Genomic DNA, 19,445 nt, shown 5'->3' on the forward strand with positions numbered 1-19,445 from the left:
TAAATAGCATATGATTCCATATATGAATGCTTCCTGCCTTGGGGGAATTGATTTTAAGTTCTGGCAAAAGACAGAAAAGATCTCCATGCACAACTTTTGAAAAACATAGCAATTAAGACCCAATTCTAATCTCAAGGGAATGGATTTTAGTATTATTCTTTTTTCTTATAGAATGTACATATATCTTTCAGGACCACACAATAAATGTCTAGGAAGGTCAAAACATTGAAAAGTGTAACAGAGTTTCTTTCCTCTCTTTCCTTTAATGTACAGCTAAGATGTTATTTTTCAGTTGATTAAATCTGTAGTGTCTACTGAACTTAGAGCCATCCAGAGAGAATATTCTAAAAAATCTTCTGGAAATATCCAACATTTGAGATTGACTTTATTTCTAGGGTTTTCTCAAATGCACAAATTAAAGTTTGGGGATTTTTTTTTCTTTTTCAAAATATAAGTTAAAAAAAACGTTTTTTTGTTTTGTTTTGTTTTGGTGCAAAAGATAGCTGTGCCATGTAGATCAGCAACAAACCAAAGAATACAGTGTCACCATCCAGGCAATAGATAACAAAACAGGTCCTTACGGATACTCTATAATGTAACATGCCACAATTGAACTTTTCAATATCTGTGTCACATTATGGCCTAAATATCTATTGGCCATTTATTTCTAATATGTTTATGCAGTTTATATCAATGTAATGTGTTTTATAAAGCATGGAAAAATATTCCACTACTATTTAATTCTTAATCAAGTTAGAGGATAAGTCCTGGCATTTAGAAATTCAAGCAAATTGAAGTTTTTGTTTTTGTTTTTTTTTAAACTCTGACGGGGTATAAAAAAGGGAATCCTGAGTAGAACCAGTTCTCAAAGAATGTGAACTATTAAGAGGATGTAGAACACCTCTAGGAAATAAGACATAAGACACAAGAGTGTCAGAAGAGACAGTTACCTAAATGGTAGGGGAATTCAGAGTGGGGAGAGGCTATGGGAGATATTTTGATAAAGAAGTATTGGAAGACTCAATGAGGGGAGAGAAAGGCATGGTGAAGATTTGTAGAGGCATATGAAGGGTCCTGAACAAAGAAGAGTAGCATACCCAAAGGCAAGGAGAACTTACAGTTCTTTTTGAGAAGAGTGATAGGCAATAACCATCACCATGTGTTGAGGGTACTGAATGCCCGAGGAAAGAGCTGGAGCAGAATTCTCTATTAGTGGGAAGGCACTGAAGACCTTTGATGAAAAGGTTGATGTGAAAAGAGGAGTGATTAATCTAGCCATGGTATTCAGAATGGATTGGATAAGCAAGGGGCAGGAGGGAAAGAGAACATTTAGGATGAATAAAGAAAGGGAAGGTAGCTGTTATTGAGTATTTATGCTTGCTACTTTCACATCATCTTGTTTCCCGTTTAACACATGTCTACTACATGGGGAATTGCAGCATCAGCATAATTCTCCACATGAAGAAATTAAAGCTCGGCCTTGAGAAGTAGTTTGACCAAGTATGAAGGTTTGAGGAGTTTTAGAAACAGCAGATTTTGAAGTCTTAAGGAAGCTGAGTTCACAGCGTGGCTTAGCTTGGCTAAGTAGGTTGGTGAAATTGTGGAATTTCTCAGTGCAATTTCCTGCTCCTCCTACCCACTCCCCAAATCACTTTTCTTCATCTGACTTTCATATGAAGTACAGGAGACACCAAAGATTCCTAGCAGGAAGGAAGCTGCAGAATAGAAGTCACCCCACCCCCGAAAAATGTATCCTTCAAAATTTTGTCACGAGTGAAATATAAAGTTCCACAGTTACATGAAGGCAGTTGCTTAACTGACTGAGCCACCCAGGTGGCCTGAATTACATGTGTTCTAATAACAGGGACACATTTGAATAGTTTTAAGTTATGAGGCTAATAATATTATTCACGATAGCCAAGATAATGGAAATAATCTAAGTATCCACTGGCAGATGAATACATAGAAAAGATGTGATTATATATCATATATATGGTGTGTGTATATATATGTGTATGTGTATATATATGTGCATGTATATATATGTGTATGTGTATATATATCATATATATGTGATATATATCATATATATGTATCACATATATGATATATATACATATATATCATATATGTATATGTGATTATATATCATATATGTGTACATATCATATATATGCACATATATGTATGTACACATATACATATATGTACATATACACATATGTATGCACATATACATATATGTATATATGTACATATATGTGTGTACATATGTGTATATGTACATATATGTATATATGTATATATGATATATATGTGATATATATGTGATATGTATGATATATATAGATGTGATTATATATATTATATATATTATATATAATATATAATATATATTATATATATTATATATTATATATTATATATACATATACATATATGTATATGTATATGTGTACATACATATGTACATACATATATGCATATATATGATATATACACATCTATATGATATATATATCATATATACATATATGTATATGTATATACATATACATATATGATATATAATCACATCTATATATGATATATATTATATATAATTATATATATATTATATAATATATATCATATATACATTATATATATTATATAATATATATCATATATACATATAATATATATATATTATATAATATATATCATATATACATCTATATGATATATATCATGTATATACATCTATAGGATATATATAATATATATACATCTATATGATATATACATATATATGATATATAATCACATCTTTATTTTATATATTATATATATTATTATATATATTATTATAAAATATAATATAATAATATATTTTATTATTATTATATATTATATATAAATATATATATTATATATAATATATATTATATATATTATATTATATATCACATATATATGATATATAATCACATCTTATATATGTATCATATATACATATATATGATATATATACACATATATATGATATATAATCACATCTTTTCTATGTATTCTATGTATATATACACATATATATGTGATATATATCACATATATATGATATATATACACACATATATGATATATAATCACATCTTTTCTATGTATTCATCATTATATATATATTTTATATATATAATATTATATGTGTATATATAATATATAATATATAATATATGTATATATAATATAATATATATTATATGTATATACATATATGTATTATATGTGTGTATATATGTGTGTGTATATATATATAATATATATATATAAAAAATATACTAAAAAGGGAACAAACATTGTTGGGATTTTGGGACATTGGGATATTGGGATAAATTGGGACATTGGGATAAATAAAATAAGCCAGACAGAGAAAGACAAATACTGTATGATCTCACTTGCATGTAGAATAGTAAAATAAGAAAAGAGTCAAACTCATAAACAGAGGTCAGAATAATGGTTACCAGTGGCTGAAGTGGGGGAGGGGAATAGGAAAATGTTGGTCAAAGGGTACAAACTCCCAATTATAAGAAGAACAAGTTCTGTGGATATAATGTACAGCATGATGACTACAATTAACAATATTATATACTTCAGAGTTGCTAAGAGAGCAGATCTTAAGCATTCTCATCATACACACGGAAACTCTGTGGGGTGATGAATGTATTAACTAACTTGATTGTGATAATAATTTCACAGTGTACATATACATCAAATCATCATGTGTGCTTTAAGCATATACAATTTAATTTTCTTTTTTTTTTTAAGATTTTATTTATTTATTTGACAGACAGAGATCACAAGTAGGCAGAGAGGCAGGAAGAGGGAGAGGGAGGAGGAAGCAGGCTCCTCGCTGAGCAGAGAGCCCGATGCGGGGCTCGATCCCAGGACCCTGGGATCATGACCTGAGCTGAAGGCAGAGGCTTTAGCCCACTGAGCCACCCAGGCGCCCCTACAATTTAATTTTCAATTTTATCTCACTAAAGCTGGAAAAAATATAGGCCACTGAAAAATCCTCTTTGTCTTTAAAAACTAGCAATTTTTAAAAATGTACCTAGCATTTCACCATCCCAAGTGACCTGAAGTAAACATCACAAACCCAACTTCTTCCATCTCCAGGAATGATTTCTTTGAAAAATTAGTAAAAGCAGATGTGGAGTACATTTAACTAACTCGATCAGCAATTTGCACCATTTTTAGTGGGCTAATTTCTTGATTACCATCAGGATGTTGTTAGTTTTCAGGTAGGCCCCAGATTTCCTTTTAAACATTTTTTTTTAAATATAACTTCAATTAACATAAATATATAATTGGTTGCAGAGGTACAGGTCTTTGATTCATCAGTTTTATATAATACCCAGTTCTCATTACATCATGTGCCCTCCTTAATGTCCATCATCTGGTTACCCCATCCCCCCACCCTTCTCCCCTCCAGCAACCAACCCTCAGTTTGTTTCCTATGATTAAGAGTGTTAGGGTTTGTCTTCCTCTCTGGTTCCCTCTTGTTTTATTTTTTCCTCTCTTCCCTATAATCCTGTTTTGGTTCTTAAATTCCACAGATCAGTGAGATAATATAATAATTGTCTTTATCTGATTGACTTATTTCACTTAGCATGATACCCTCTAGTTATATCCACACTGTTTAGGTCCCAGATTTTTGAGAATGTTTAATTTCCATGTTTTCTTTACAGTAAATAGACTCATAATTTACTTCTTAAGGAGTGGCTAGTGTAGTTAATATCACGTGCTGTTGTGATCAATTCTAAGTCCCCTGTTTTTGTGTTTTCTGTTGTGTACACAAACACACACACATACATTTACATATGTACACATATAAATTTACATATATATGTGTGTGTATATATATATATGTGTATGTATATGTGTGTGTGTGTGTGTGTGTGTGTGTGTGTGTATATATATATATCTTCTTAGAGACTTTGTTATTCTGGCTGGTATATTAGAGCCTGAAAGTCCATATAATAGATTATGAAAATATTCCTCATTCCACCTTTTATTTATTTATTTTTCTAGAAAGGGAAATGGGGAGGGACAGAGGGAGAGGGAGAGGGAGAATCTTAAGCAGGTTCTGCACTGGGCGGAGCTTGATGTTGGGCTTATCTCACAACCCTGAGATCATGACCAGAGCTGATATCAAGAGTCAGATGTTTAACCAACTGAGCCACACAGGTGCCCCTTCCACCTTTTAAAATCAAGGCCCCTTCATCTTTTGTTTCTGTAAGACAGTGCAATTACACTATGTTGTACACCTGAAACAATTGTAACCTTGTGTCTCAACTATACTTCAATTAAAAAAAAAGATAGTGCTATTAAGTTAGATAATTTTACTAAACCTACTGAAAAATCAAAAGAGATATGATTTAACACACAAGATCTTGAAGCTTATAAGTGACTTCAGCTAATAGAGTATCCACTGTAAATGTAAAATCTCTGCTGTATAATTTTTGCTGTTTTAAATGGAATAATTTCCATATTAGAAAGTTAACTTTAAAAGTGACCTTCAAAGGGGGAAAATCTAGTAATTGAGGCATTTAGCATAATAGCGAAATACTTCCTGAAATTCAAGGAGAGAATGAGTAACATTTTTTTGGACTTTATGCACAGTTCTGGTTACCATGGACATACCAATTCAAGGTTATTTGAAAATAAACAACATGAAAAATCAACACAAAGCAATGAAGAATATAAGTGATTCTAGAAATACTTTGTCTGGCATTCTTTAACGAAAACCTGTTATAATCTCTTTGACTTTGTTTTGACCTTCTTCAGAATAATTGTACAGATGTAGGTATGTATGAGGCAGCTTCTACATTGCTGTTAAATCGCTATCTCAATGGAAGATCATGAAAACTCCTAAACTCTGTTTGCAAAATTCCTCCTCAATTTGTTCAAATATGAATGACAATAAGATAAAGAGCTAATTTAACTTTTTTGGTGAATTTATTTCTTATTCAGTTAATTAATACACACTGAATACCTAGCAGGTGGTAAGTACCTTTTAAATATGAAATCTTCAAATATAAGTAAGGCATGTTACATAACCTTCAGAAGCTGGTCTACTGGAGGAAAAGGATGTCTGAAATGTAACTGATGTGATGTGATGAATAATGCTATGAGAGATCTGCGCAAAGTGCCATAGAACACAAAGGATGACTTGATTTGGGTGAGGGAGGAAGGAAGGGGTAGGACACAGTAGGCTTCCTAGAGGAGGTGCCATGTGATCTGGACTTTGGTGGGTTTGTAACAAGAAGAAAAGAGGGAAAAGGGCTCTCGGAGATAGAAGTCAATCTAAGCAATGTTATGGCATACGAAGTTTGAGATACAGCAATATTTTGATGTGACCAGAGTAGGTAACATCAAAGAAGCAGCAGGAAAAATAAACGGGTTAAGGCTAAGGTGTTTTAGGTAAGGAGTTGTTTTTTGTTTTTTGTTTTTTGGGGTTTTTTTTGGTGCACAATAAAGAGTATATTTTTGGTCTCATGGATAAGCAGAAGCTAGTGAATACTTAAGAAAATAAACATTGATACAGATATGTTTTAGAAAGGTAAACAGAATACATGTGGATTAAAAGTGGAAGACACTGAAAGCAGAGAAACTAGTCAGGAGTGACAAGTTCAGGTGAAGGATGCGGAGAGCTGGAGTTATTACCATAGTTTTATAGAAAGCAAGAGAAATTGTAGAAACTTCCTGGTGATTAAATGGCTGAGAAGAAGAGAGGAAGTCATAGATTAACGTGGCTTCTAACACCATACAGATACAAGGTGTTCATAAGTATAGTCTATAATTTTTGCTCAAGAAAGTTATATGGATAATTGGGAAAAAATTACTGACACATGAAATTTTGATGAGTATCGAAATAGACTAAACAAGGCAGATGTTACCTAGATTTTATTTTTAACCAGGATTTTGTTAGTCCAAAATCCTTTTTTAAAAAATGGCAACACAAAAGTCTATTCTTATTTAAAGAGTTCCAGCTTTTGGAGTAATTTAGAGGCTGAGTCTAGAATGGTGATGATGTCAATTCTGGAGACAGAATTGTAAAAGAACTGTAGAAGGCTCATATAAAATGTGAAATATACTGCCAAGCATCAGGGTTTTACCAGGAGTTCCATAAGAGAGTGAAATGAGGAAACTTGGCTGGTAGTATACTACATGGCAAAAACTATAAACTAGAAAGGATGGAAGTGACAAAATCCCACCACTACACTTTATAATGCACTGGACAATTAATACTAGAGAGGCATTTTGTGACTGTCATAATATGAAAATCTTTAACTGAGATTTTTTTTTTTAATATCAAAAAACCTCCAGACTCAGGAGTTATCTTCTAAATGAAGTATCACTCCCCAAACTAACACCATTGCCCATGTTTCTACTTCTCTAAGTCTTCAATTACTACCATCTTCCTACAAGTTCTATCTTATCTTGTCATATGTTAAGCCAGTCACCAGTGAGGCAGTCTTAGCCACCTTAGTCTTTCCATTAATCCAGTGGTATGAAAGTCTCATTGCTGACGGTTCCCAGACTCTTCGGCTGATTAGACTCAGATTCAGAACCAAGGGCTTCAAATATGATTACTTGTGTTCCTCCCTGAATTGCTACTCTTCCTGGACCTTAATTTTTATTTTTCAGACATGAGCTTCTTATCTGGTCCCCCAAGTTTTGTCATTCTCTCTTCCCTCAAATGTAGCTCTCCTTCTTCACAGCCCAGAGCTGTGTCCCTGAACCAGTGTTGGTACCCAGAACTCTAATTTTCTGTAGAGAGACACCTGGAAAATAACTGGAAGCTTCTGCCCCAAGATTATCCCACTCTGGGCTCTGTCCATCTGCTAAGACCATTAACTCCTACTAGGCGCCATCTACTTTCTTTTTTTTTTTTTTTTAAAGATTTTATTTATTTATTTGACAGACAGAGATCACAAGTAGGCAGAGAGGCAGGCAGAGAGAGCGAGGAGGAAGCAGACTCCCTGCTGAGCAGAGAGCCCGATGCGGGGCTCGATCCCAGAACCCTGAGATTGTGATCTGAGCTGAAGGCAGAGGTTTTAACCCACTGAGCCACCCAGGTGCCCCAGCCATCTACTTTCTTGAATGTGTTCAATACATCTGTGTTTTCTCTTCACCATGCCTTGCCTTTGTGGGTGTTCCATCATTCCCTGACTGATCTGATCCTGTTGATCAGCGATCAGATCCAGTCCTGGTCCTGGTACTTTGTTTCTCTTTATCTTCCCTGGTTTGCCATACAGAGATTTCAGGCTTTATTCTACAGTCAAAGAGATGAAAGATGCAAAAAGTAAAGAGAGTGAGAGAAGGAGGAAGAGAGAGAGAAAGAGAGAGAGAAGTAGACATGCCACTTTTATATTTATTTATTTATTTATTTATTTATTTATTTATTTAAGAGAAAAAGAGACAAGCGGACTCTGTGCAGAGCTCAGAGCCCCACACTGAGTTGATCCCACGACCCCAAGATTGTGACCTGAGCTGAAATCCAAAGTTGGCTGCTCAATAGATTGAGCCACCAGGTGCTCCTAGACATGGCACTTTTAATAAATTGTAAGCATATAATCATCCTTCTTACCTCTTCTCTGCAGCCCTAGGCCTGCAGTGACGGATGCCAGAGCCCCCTCCCCCCATCCCCCACCAGAATGGATGTTTTAGATCTGTTAAAGGCCCAGAAGGAACTATGGAGGCTGAAAAGAGAGCATTTGTGAGCCTGGCCACCACTCTTATCACATGAACAGAAAACACTGGTCTCTCATTCATGGCATGGTGGGGAGTGTGGGCAGCAGGAGCTCCAAGGGAGCATACCAGGAAGCCATCTTCTAAGCACAATTCTGGCTCTGTTTTATGAGGGAACAGTCCTTTCTACTTTATTCTACTTGTGCATCCTTGAAAGTTGTTTCAGGCCCAGCATGGAAAAAGAACAACATGAGGTTGGTGGTAAGAACAGATGAAGCCCACCTATCTCTCAGATGAGGAAATGAGGACTTGAGAGCTTAATATTGGCATACCTAGTTATCAAGAAGATAATTCACATAGTTCTAATATTTTCTGAAACAAGAAAAGATGACCAAAAGCCCTTGGAGAACATTTTGCATTTTTCTTCCTGCTTCAATTAACAGATAACTGTCTGTGACCAGTCTGCTAATAGAATGTTCTCTTGGATTAATCTTTATCTAAATGTGAAAAATTATAATTATAAACAAAGCTGAAAGCTCTATTCACTCTTTTTAAATTACTTTTTAATTATATATTAAAACCTGAGTGTGTTATCTATGTGAAAAACTAAAACATAGATAAGGTTAAAATACTATTTAATCATCTCTATCCTATTTACTTTTGAAACTATAAAATTTATTTCTTTGAGTTATTTCTTTGTGTTTTCTCTTCATACCTACTTTATTATCCATTTCATATATTATACAAGGTGGTCATCAAGGACCTCTGGAGAATTAAATGTTTGCCCTTTTAAGATTATTTTAGGTTTGCTTTAGGTAACCTGATTTTGATTGTTCTGTGATCCTTTCTGGTAATTTGCTTGTGTTGCAACCCTGCCAGGGGGAAATGTCAAAAAGGCAGAGGGAGGTAAGATGACAGCTCACAGCTGGATATTGTGTTTGGGCTCCTCTCCAGAAGTAAAGGAATTCATGGAGTTGGTGTCTTTGCTAAGAAAGGTGTACACAACTTCTTTCAAGACTGTCTCCAAAGGCAAAGGAAACAAAAGTGAAAATGAACTTTTGGGATTTCATCAAGATCAAAAGTTTCTGCACAGTAAAGGAAACAGTCAACAAAACAAAGAGGCAACCCATGGAATGGGAGAAGATATTTGCAAATGACACTACAGATCTATATATCCAAGATCTATAAAGAACTCCTCAAACTCAACACACACAAAACAGATAATCACATCAAAAAATGGGCAGAAGATATGAACAGACACTTATCCAAAGAAGACATACAAATGGCTAAGAGACACATGAAAAAAATATTCATCATCATTAGCCATCAGGGAGATTCAAATCAAAACCACACTGAGATACCACCTTACACCAGTTTGAATGGCCACAATGAACAAGACAGTAAACAACAAGTGTTGGAGAGGATGTGGAGAAAGGGGGAGCCTCTTACACTGTTGGTGGGAATGCAAGTTGGTGCAGCCACTTTGGAAAACAGTGTGGAGATTCCTTAAGAAATTAAAAATAGAGCTTCCCTATGACCCTGCAATTGCACTACTGGGTATTTACCCCAAAGATACAGATGTAGTGAAAAGAAGGGCCATCTGTACCCCAATGTTCATAGCAGCAATGGCCACAGTCACCAAACTCTGGAAAGAGCTAAGATGCTGTTCAACATATGAATGGATAAAGAAGATAGGATCCATATATACAATAGAGTATTATGCCTCCATCAGAAAGGATGAATACCCAGCTTTTGTATCAACATGGATGGGACTGGAAGAGATTATGCTGAGTGAAATAAGTCAAGCAGAGAGAGTCAATTATCATATGGTTTCACTTACTTGTGGAGCATAAGGAATAACATGGAGGACATTGGGAGACGGAGAGGAGAAGTAAGTTGGGGGAAATTGGAGGGGGAGACAAACCATGAGAGACTGTGGCCTCTCAGAAACCAGCTGAGGGTTTTGGAGGGGAGGAGGGTGGAGGGTTGGGTGAGCCTGGTGGTGGGTATTAAGGAGGGCATGTATTGCATGGAGCACTGTGTGTGGTGCATGAACAATGAATTTTGGAGCACTGAAAAAAAGAAAAGAAAGGTATACAAAGACATTGTTTAGTTGACAAAAGTCTTAACCTGACTACTCTATTAGCTTCCCAGTGGTGCATTAGCAGGGTACCACCATGTGACTTAAAACAACAGAAATTTATTGTCTCACAGTTCTAGATGCTAGAAGTCTAAAATGAAGAGCTTAGTCGCCTGTTCTTTGTTCATCCCCTTTGTCTGAAAACTGTAGGGAAATCTTTTCTTCTCTATTCCTAGCTTTTGGATAGTTTGTTGGTGATCTTTGACATTCCTTGGTTTATAGATCTATTACTTCAAGCCTCTGTCTTCACATGACATTTTTCTTGTGTCTCTTCATAGCATCTTCCCTTTGTGCATTCTGTGTTTGTGCCCCAGTTTTCCCTTTTATAAGGACGCTAGTGATGTAGATTTAGGGCTCACCTTGATAACCTCATCTCAACTTGACTACATCTGCAAAGACACCGTTTTGAAATAAGGTCACTTTCTGAGATAGATGGGGTTCACTTCAACATATCTTTTTGAGGGGACATAATTCAACCTATAACAACTAGGAAAACAAAAACAGTTCATTAGGCTATTAGAAAATATGCTTATCTAATAAGAGAAACTTAAGGCAAGTGGGTTTTCAGTTAATAACAAAGGATTGTTTTCCAAAAGAAGAAAACAGTCATGTTTAAAGTCTGCATGAAGTTGATTAAACACTAATGAAATCCCAATTTCTTGAAAACTATATTCAGCATTAAAAAATTGACACCTCAGAAGATTCAACACATTAACAGAAAATGGAAAACAGTTAAACTAATACCTCTTTTAGAACTCATTACACTACAAAATCATCATGAAGAGATATTATTCCATTACTCAGGTACGAGTAACTTGTTAAAAGTTCACATATACCCTTGCTGTAACAAATGCCAATTTACTTATCCTGAAAAGCCAGATCAACTTAATGATGCTATTTTATTTTAGAATCTTGTAAGAAATTATAAAATATGTAATTTAGTCTGTAAATTAGTTTCTGACTAATTTGCATTTCAACACCAGTAGACAACAAGATGGATGCAATCATATAAGCCTTTACATGATATGAATGATTGATTCTGCACATTGTTAATAACTTGATTTTTATCAACTAGCAGTATGGCACAGCCCCTGGGGAAAATGGCTAGCTTGCATATTAAATTTGTGTTTAGTTTGTTATGAAGCAATCCTAACTGATACATGAGCATTTACTGCAGACCCCCATCAATCTCACACTTTCTTCAGCAATGCTTTGTTCATACTCCCTATCCAAGGAGTTTGATCACCCTGAATCCACAAACTGGTACTATACTGGCCTCTAGTTTACAAGAACCAGATTGTAAATAAGTTCTCTCTTCTCAAACACGTGGGTTTTTCATACTTTGGCATACTACATGCCTAAATCCAGAATTCTAGGTTCTTACCAAACTTACCTCAGTCCACTTGCCACGAACCCAGACCAGTCCTGTCATAAAAATGCTGAGCTTTTATTAAGTGAGATCATCCCTACTGGCCAAATCATGTGTTCCATGTTCCTTAAATCCTTAATCCCTTTGCTCTCTTATACCTCTTGTATTTCCTTCTAGATATACAGGCCCATCCCCTTAATTTCCTCCTTAGACCCTGAATATTCACTATGTATTGAATCACAGCAATTGGGGGATTCACTCTACTGAAACATTTCTTCCCATTTCTGTAGGAAGATGTATGCTGAGTTCCAAACAACCAGTTTATCAATGGATTTAGAATCATAATCCATGGTTATGTTTAAAATTTTTGAGGCTTGATTGGAAAGCCATTCAATATATTCAAATGAGACATGATTAGGTAAAGAAAGTTTAGTATTATAACCAAATAACCTGGAGGTTCATCCATCATTATTTTCCTTATGTTTTATACTATAACAACTGGACATGGATGGCAAACAGCTAATTTAAATGACTAAAGGGCTTTTAGTTTGCCCAAAAGACTTGTCCAGACAGCTTTCTTGCAGAAAGAAGAAAACTAAACAAAGGAGGCTATTCTGAGGTATCTCTGAAGATTCCTGGATACCCTTTCCTCTTCTGAAATCCATGTCCTTAAGCTCTATCACCGAGGGTGTTACACTTAAGGAAGGCCTTCTCAGATGGGAGAAAGAGGGGTGAAAATGATGACTTTCAGATACCTTCTTCCAGCTAAGGGGACAAGATGAGTGGTGGGAGATTCTGTAGAACAGAAATCTATTCAAATTCCAAAGGCAAAATCTTGGGTATTTAGCCCATGGCTACCCACTAGTACACTCCTCTTTCCCTCCACAGAGTATCCCTAGTCCCTGAAATATCAGGAGTAGAAATGTCTTTTGTTTACCAAGTAGCCTTGGAAGCCATCTCCACACTATAGACTAATTTATACATCTTTCTTTCTTAAGTTAGTCAAGATGCACTGCAAAAATTGTAGTTTTTGTGAGTGTGGAGTTGGGGAAAGATTAGGGATAAGAAAACATAGTTTTTAGAGCATTGGGTATTTCAGGAGTAGTCAAGGTAGATTGGGGTCCTTCATAGCAAAAGCTAGAGGTGTATGAGTGGGCCGCATGAGATACTGGATTCAAGTGAGACCCATCATGCTGTCCTCTCTGTTCTGCACCCTCTCAAGTGAGAATTTGGTGATATTACCCTTTGAGGAGAGGCAGATGGAAGATTGCCAGTCCAAGAAAGGGTATTTCCTGTCCCTTTCTTCATAGCAGAACTAGAGCCTATAACTAGAAGAGCCATCCTTATGCCTTTGTTCTCCAGATCTATTTCTTTTTTTAAATGTTATTTATTTATTTTTAATTTAAATTCAACTAATTAACATATAGTGTATTATTAGTTTCAGAGGTAGAGTTCAGTGATTCCTCAGTTGCATATAACACCCAGCCAGTGCTCATTATATCACGTGCCTTCCTTAATGTCCATCACCCTGTTACCCCATCCCCCCACCAACCTTCCCTCTAGCAACCCTCAGTCTTTTTCCTATCGTTAAGAGTCAGAGTTATTTCCTGATTTCCAATATGTCTTACTAGAGTCTGCTGCCACTCTGATACTCCCCCTTATGAAATTAACCAAACCGGAAGAGTATTTTGTAGGAAATAACCTATAGGTGCTGAAAGGGACTTTATAGGACTGTTCATCTTCTAGAGCCCTACAAACTACTTGTATCTTATATAGATGATGGCATAGGTTGCTTGGTTTAGTCAACCACCGAAGTAAACAGAGCAATAAGAAAAGTTAAACCTGCCTTGACAGAAATTCAGGTGTGCAAGGAAAAACAAAGCAAAACATTTTTCATTTTCTTTAAATCTACAGATTTAATTCTGAGTCCCTATCTCTCTGAGTTGGTGACATGTTCAAGGTTGGGATATCTAGTCTCTGGGTCTCATGTAGGACCAACATGCTAAGGAGGCCCTAGCAGTCACTGATGTACTCTCCACACGTTTTATCACCAAGATACCTTTTGTGCCAGCCTGCATATTCCCTCCTGTCCCATAGTTTCAATGTTTCTAAGCTACGTTTGAAGCATACAAATTAATGGTTCAATAAATAATTCTTCCATATTGTTGGTTCTTATATTTTAGATATTAATATTTACTGTTAATGTATATAACATTCAAAATATTATCTTAAGCTCCTTCTCTAAATTCCAATACAGCTGATTAGAAAAAATTAATTTAATAGGGTTTTTAGTTTCTCCCTGACTTTACTGGTAATCTTTCTAGATGAACATGGTCACAGATGTAGATGTTCTTACATTTGATTTTAAGCCTCCTAAATACTAGAAAATGTTTAATATTTCTTCCTCCTCAAATCTGTAGTCTAATAAGCATGATATTAAGTTAAGACAACGTAACATAGGCATTGGAGAAAAGTGAGAGATGTGCCTTGGACTGATAGTAAAGCCAGATCTCTGTAGAAACTACACCCAACCGCCACAATCCATGTGTCATAGGGACTATACCCTTATTGTTGAAGATCTCACTCTGGAGCCTGTAACCCACCCCCTAACCCCTGAAATTATATGTAGAGTACTGTGGGAGTTTTTCTTAATTGCTCTGGGAAATATGTCTATGGCTTTCCTTAATATCTCAAAATTTCCATAGGAGCTTGACATAATTGCAGCATCCCTCCAAGGATTCTTAATACTTAGTGAATTATCATGCTCAATTATGTTACTTGGCCCTCTCAAGTGTGAATTTAGTATCATGAAGTGATTCTTGTAAAACTGATGATTAAATTGGATGAAGGAACTTTATTTTCACTAGTAGAATCTATATGTCCAAAAGTCTGGCTTACAGTTCTTGAAGTTACTAATACGAATACTTTTGGATCCCGAGGTGATATAGTGTTTTTGTCAGAAGATAGGAATTGTATATTGTTCATTTCTTTAAGTCATAAAAATGAATTGTGATGTGTTAAGTTATTGAAATTCTATGAAAGAAGTATTTGACTGGAAAATATTCCCATTATCAAAGACTAGAATCACATCTCTGTTATTTAGCTTTTATTTCAAGGAAGAACAGGGTTGTTAAATATGATCTTGTCCACATGTTGCATTCCCACTGGCTCAAGAGGATGCTGCCTGCAATGAATGTAGAATAATTTAGTGGAAACGTTAAGAGCTGTCTGAAAGGGAATTTTAAAATTCACAGGGTAATTTGACAAAATTGAAATCTTTTATAATAGCCCCACAAAGATTAAAATAATTATAGCACAAGATAGTTCTGTCACACTTTATCATTCCATTCTTAACATCTGGAGATATTATGAAGTGGATTTGGTATTCTACTATAATTTCTACCAGCATGTGCTATTATTTCTTCCAATCAGCCATGCAAGGCAAAGCTCGCTCAAGCACATTAAGTCATTCTCCAGTGCATGATTTTCTTTCAGTTATTTTAAAGCAGGTAATTTAATGGTGCTGTAGCACTCTCCTGTGACCAGCAGAGCATAACACCTTTAGGTACTCCATATTTTATTCATATAAGTGGACTTAATGGCATTAATTTGAAAAGGAATTTAAAATTCTCTATAATCTGGTTCTCTCCTCTTTACTCATGCTTGCATATGCATATACACCCACATATGACTGAGTTATAAAATGCTTTTTAGTTGAAAGCAAAATATTTCCCTTTCAAATGTCATTGAAGTAATGCTTAATTACTGCATTGTTGGTCATTAAACCGGAGAATCTATAGGGAAATACTGGGGAAGAATGAGTGAAAACCTTCTAAGGCTTTTTATCAAAATATTTTAAAAGTGTACTAGCACTTGTCATAGTAAAATTGTTATTGAATTGCTTAGGTATTTTAAGGATATCCACTATAAATGTGACCTGTTTTGGAATGACTTAGCAGAATTGAAAGATGCAGAAAACATTTATTTTTTTCTCAAAATTCCCCAGAGTGTTGAATTAGGGATTGAATACTCTCAGACATTGTACAAATACTCAAAGAACTAAAACATTTTTAAAGGATTATAAATAATGTTTATTAAAATAACTTTGTTTTTAAAATGACTTAGATTAATGTCTGCCTCAAAATTTCATCAGCTTTTCTAAATAAAAAAAACTTGAAAATATAAAAATTATATACACATTTAATTATCAAATTATTTTATGCCTCTTGTTTCTCCCTTGGGTAGCAAGGGGAATGCCCAAAAGAAAAAAAGTAAATAAACAAGGTTGTCCTTTTATTATTTGAGTCTTTATAAAAATGACTAATTTAAATGAGCCTGCTGAATGATTTCTTGGTGAAACTATCAGTATGTATAGATAGAATGGAAAGAAATTATTTCTTTTCCATTCCCATCCATATCTGCCAACTGTCTTTCATTATATTATGTCTACATCAACTCCTTTAACTTTTAAGATCTCCGTCTCTCATGTGTCCTCTCTTCAATTTCTCTTTCATCACATATCTGCATTCTTGCACAGCAGAAGAATACCTGTAATGACTGCCTATGACCTAAAAGATAATAGAATCAAAGAATGCTCAAGAACCACAAATATCTTGGGCATTCTAGTTTTGCAGATAACTTTTCAATATTGTCTCCCATGACCACCTTTCTCAAATCCTCCAACCCGTAAGAATTGTCTGCCCAACCGCACATTCTTTCCTGATCCATGTGATATTACTCTTAGGTTCACCTCACCTAGACCACCTCTTCTCTGCTTATTTCATCTTAGCCATGTCTTATTTCTTCCTCTGAGCAGATTCTCTCTTCTTCCACAAAGTCTTAGGTCAGTGTTTCAATCCAGAGTGATTTTTCGATAGTGAATTTCATAGCACATTTTTAATATTTTTCTTTTTACATAATCAATCATATTCTCCATCATGATATTTTTAACAGAAAGGGGAATTTTAACCACCTGAATTTCAGAAGAGCTGTTGTTTTTGTGATAAACAATGGGAGCAAGGAACTGAAAGCTCATTCTTGGGGGTTCTACTCAGCAGAGAGGGTCATGTGCTCTAAAGTGTGAGTTACAGGTGGTGGAAGGCAGAGATCAAGGAGAAGGTGGAGGAAATTATGGGAGGGAGGGGACTTTGTGGATAGCAATAGAAGAGCTTCCACCAAAGTGAAATTCTTCAGGGAATCTGAAATATCAGGTGATAATTTAGCAAATTTTATAATGCACTATGTTATCTCATCTCCTATGCTACTTCCACAAGAAAACCTATTGAAAGAATAGCATTATTTTTCAAGGCTATCAAAATGAGATGTGTGTTTCTTTTGAACACACTGAGATAAGGCACAAGGAAATGTAGGTTTATAAGGCTTATTAAAGTTGCCAGTAATTTTGGACTTTTTGTAATGAGCACTGGGTGGTGTATGTAAGTGAGGAATCATTATATTCTACACCTGAAACAAATATTACACTGTATATTAACTAATTGGAATTTAATTAAAAACTTGAAAAAGAAAAAAAAACTACACTGTGTAAAAAAAATGTTTTTTACTTATCCAAATGTTTTAACTCTTCATGGGTTTTTGATGTCTTCTTTATTTATACTCATGAGAAAAGGAAATGTATTTTGCTGCCTTATGTAGTTGGAGAACAGGATTAATCACAAGATAAATGCTTCTTTTTAAAAAGATTTATTTATTTATTTATTTATTTGAGAGAGAGCACGCAGGTTTGAGCATGAGTGGCGGGAGGGGCAAAGGGAGAGGGGGAAAGAGAAGCGAACTCCCCACTGAGCATGGAGTCCTTCACAACTTGGGGCTAGATCTCCCCACCCTAGATCAGAATCCTGAGATCAGGACCTGAGCCAAAACCAAAAGCTGACCGCTCAACTGACTGAGCCACCCAGGTTTCCAATAAACACTTCTCAAGGGCTACTGTAGGGAGTCCAGAAAAATTTTTTGGAACAAAAGATTTCTCAAGTCATAGTTACTTTAGAAAAAGAGTTGCAGTATGCAAAACATTTTAAAGAATATTTAATGATTCAAGGAGATATCAACGTACCACTTTTTCCCCTTTTTAAAATTTTTAAATTTTTTTATTAACATATAATGTATTGGGGCACCTGGGTGGCTCAGTGGGTTAAAGCCTCTGCCTTCGGCTCAGGTCATGATCCCAGGGTCCTGGGATCGAGCCCCGCATCGGGCTCTCTGCTCAGCAGGGAGCCTGCTTCCTCCTCTCTCTCTGCCTGCCTCTTCATCTGCTTGTGATCTCTCTCTGTCAAATAAATAAATAAAAAATCCAAAAAAAAAAAAACATATAATGTATTATTAGCCCCAGGGATACCGGTCTGTGAATCGCCAGGTTTACACTTCACAGCACTCACCATAGCACATACCTTCCCCAATGTCCATAACCCAACCACCCTCTCCCTACCCCCCTCAATGTACCATGTTTAAGTAAGTGCTTTTCATCACCCTCTTCCTGGACTAAAAGCTCAAAGGATATCCTAGCTAAAACACCCAGACAAACTTTTAATCCAAAGTAATAAAGAATGAGGAACGCTTTATCTGCTATTTTAGAAGAATAAAAAGAAAAACAGGCGACAGTTGATTGTTGACATCAATTCTCTTTTGAATTACTTATGACATTTTTAGTTTAGTTCCCATATTCAAATACCAGTGCTGCAGGAATCTATTCTGGGCACATTGTGCCTAGAATGAAAGAATGTTACCAAAAAATGTAACTAGAGCATCAAGACCCATTTTTACTCCTAAAGGCCAACAGTGGAGCACAGTGGATAGTTTCTTAGGGTGGGTAATTTTATGTAAAAAAAATTAAAATCTTTCCATCTTCTGTTGTTAATGAAACAGTGAATCATGGTCTGGGCTTCTGTGGAATAGAAAAGAATGGGAGGGACCAGAATCTATTTCAGGACCTACCCCTGATTCATGCAGTATATTTGGACAAATCTCTAAATACCTCTCTGTCTTAGCATCATTAGAACATTGATTTATTAATTCATTTATTCATTGATGCAACATTGTAAGTAACCATAAGGTAGCCACATATAAAGATGGAAAGACATCGTTTTCAGAGATCCAGAGTCTAGGAAGAGAGAGAAATATATAAATAAGTCATTACAATTTAGTATCATGGGAATATGACATATGTGCTTGAGGTACAGAATAGAA

Source organism: Martes martes (assembly GCF_963455335.1).
Source record: "Martes martes genome assembly, chromosome: 1".
NCBI lineage: Eukaryota > Metazoa > Chordata > Mammalia > Carnivora > Mustelidae > Martes > Martes martes.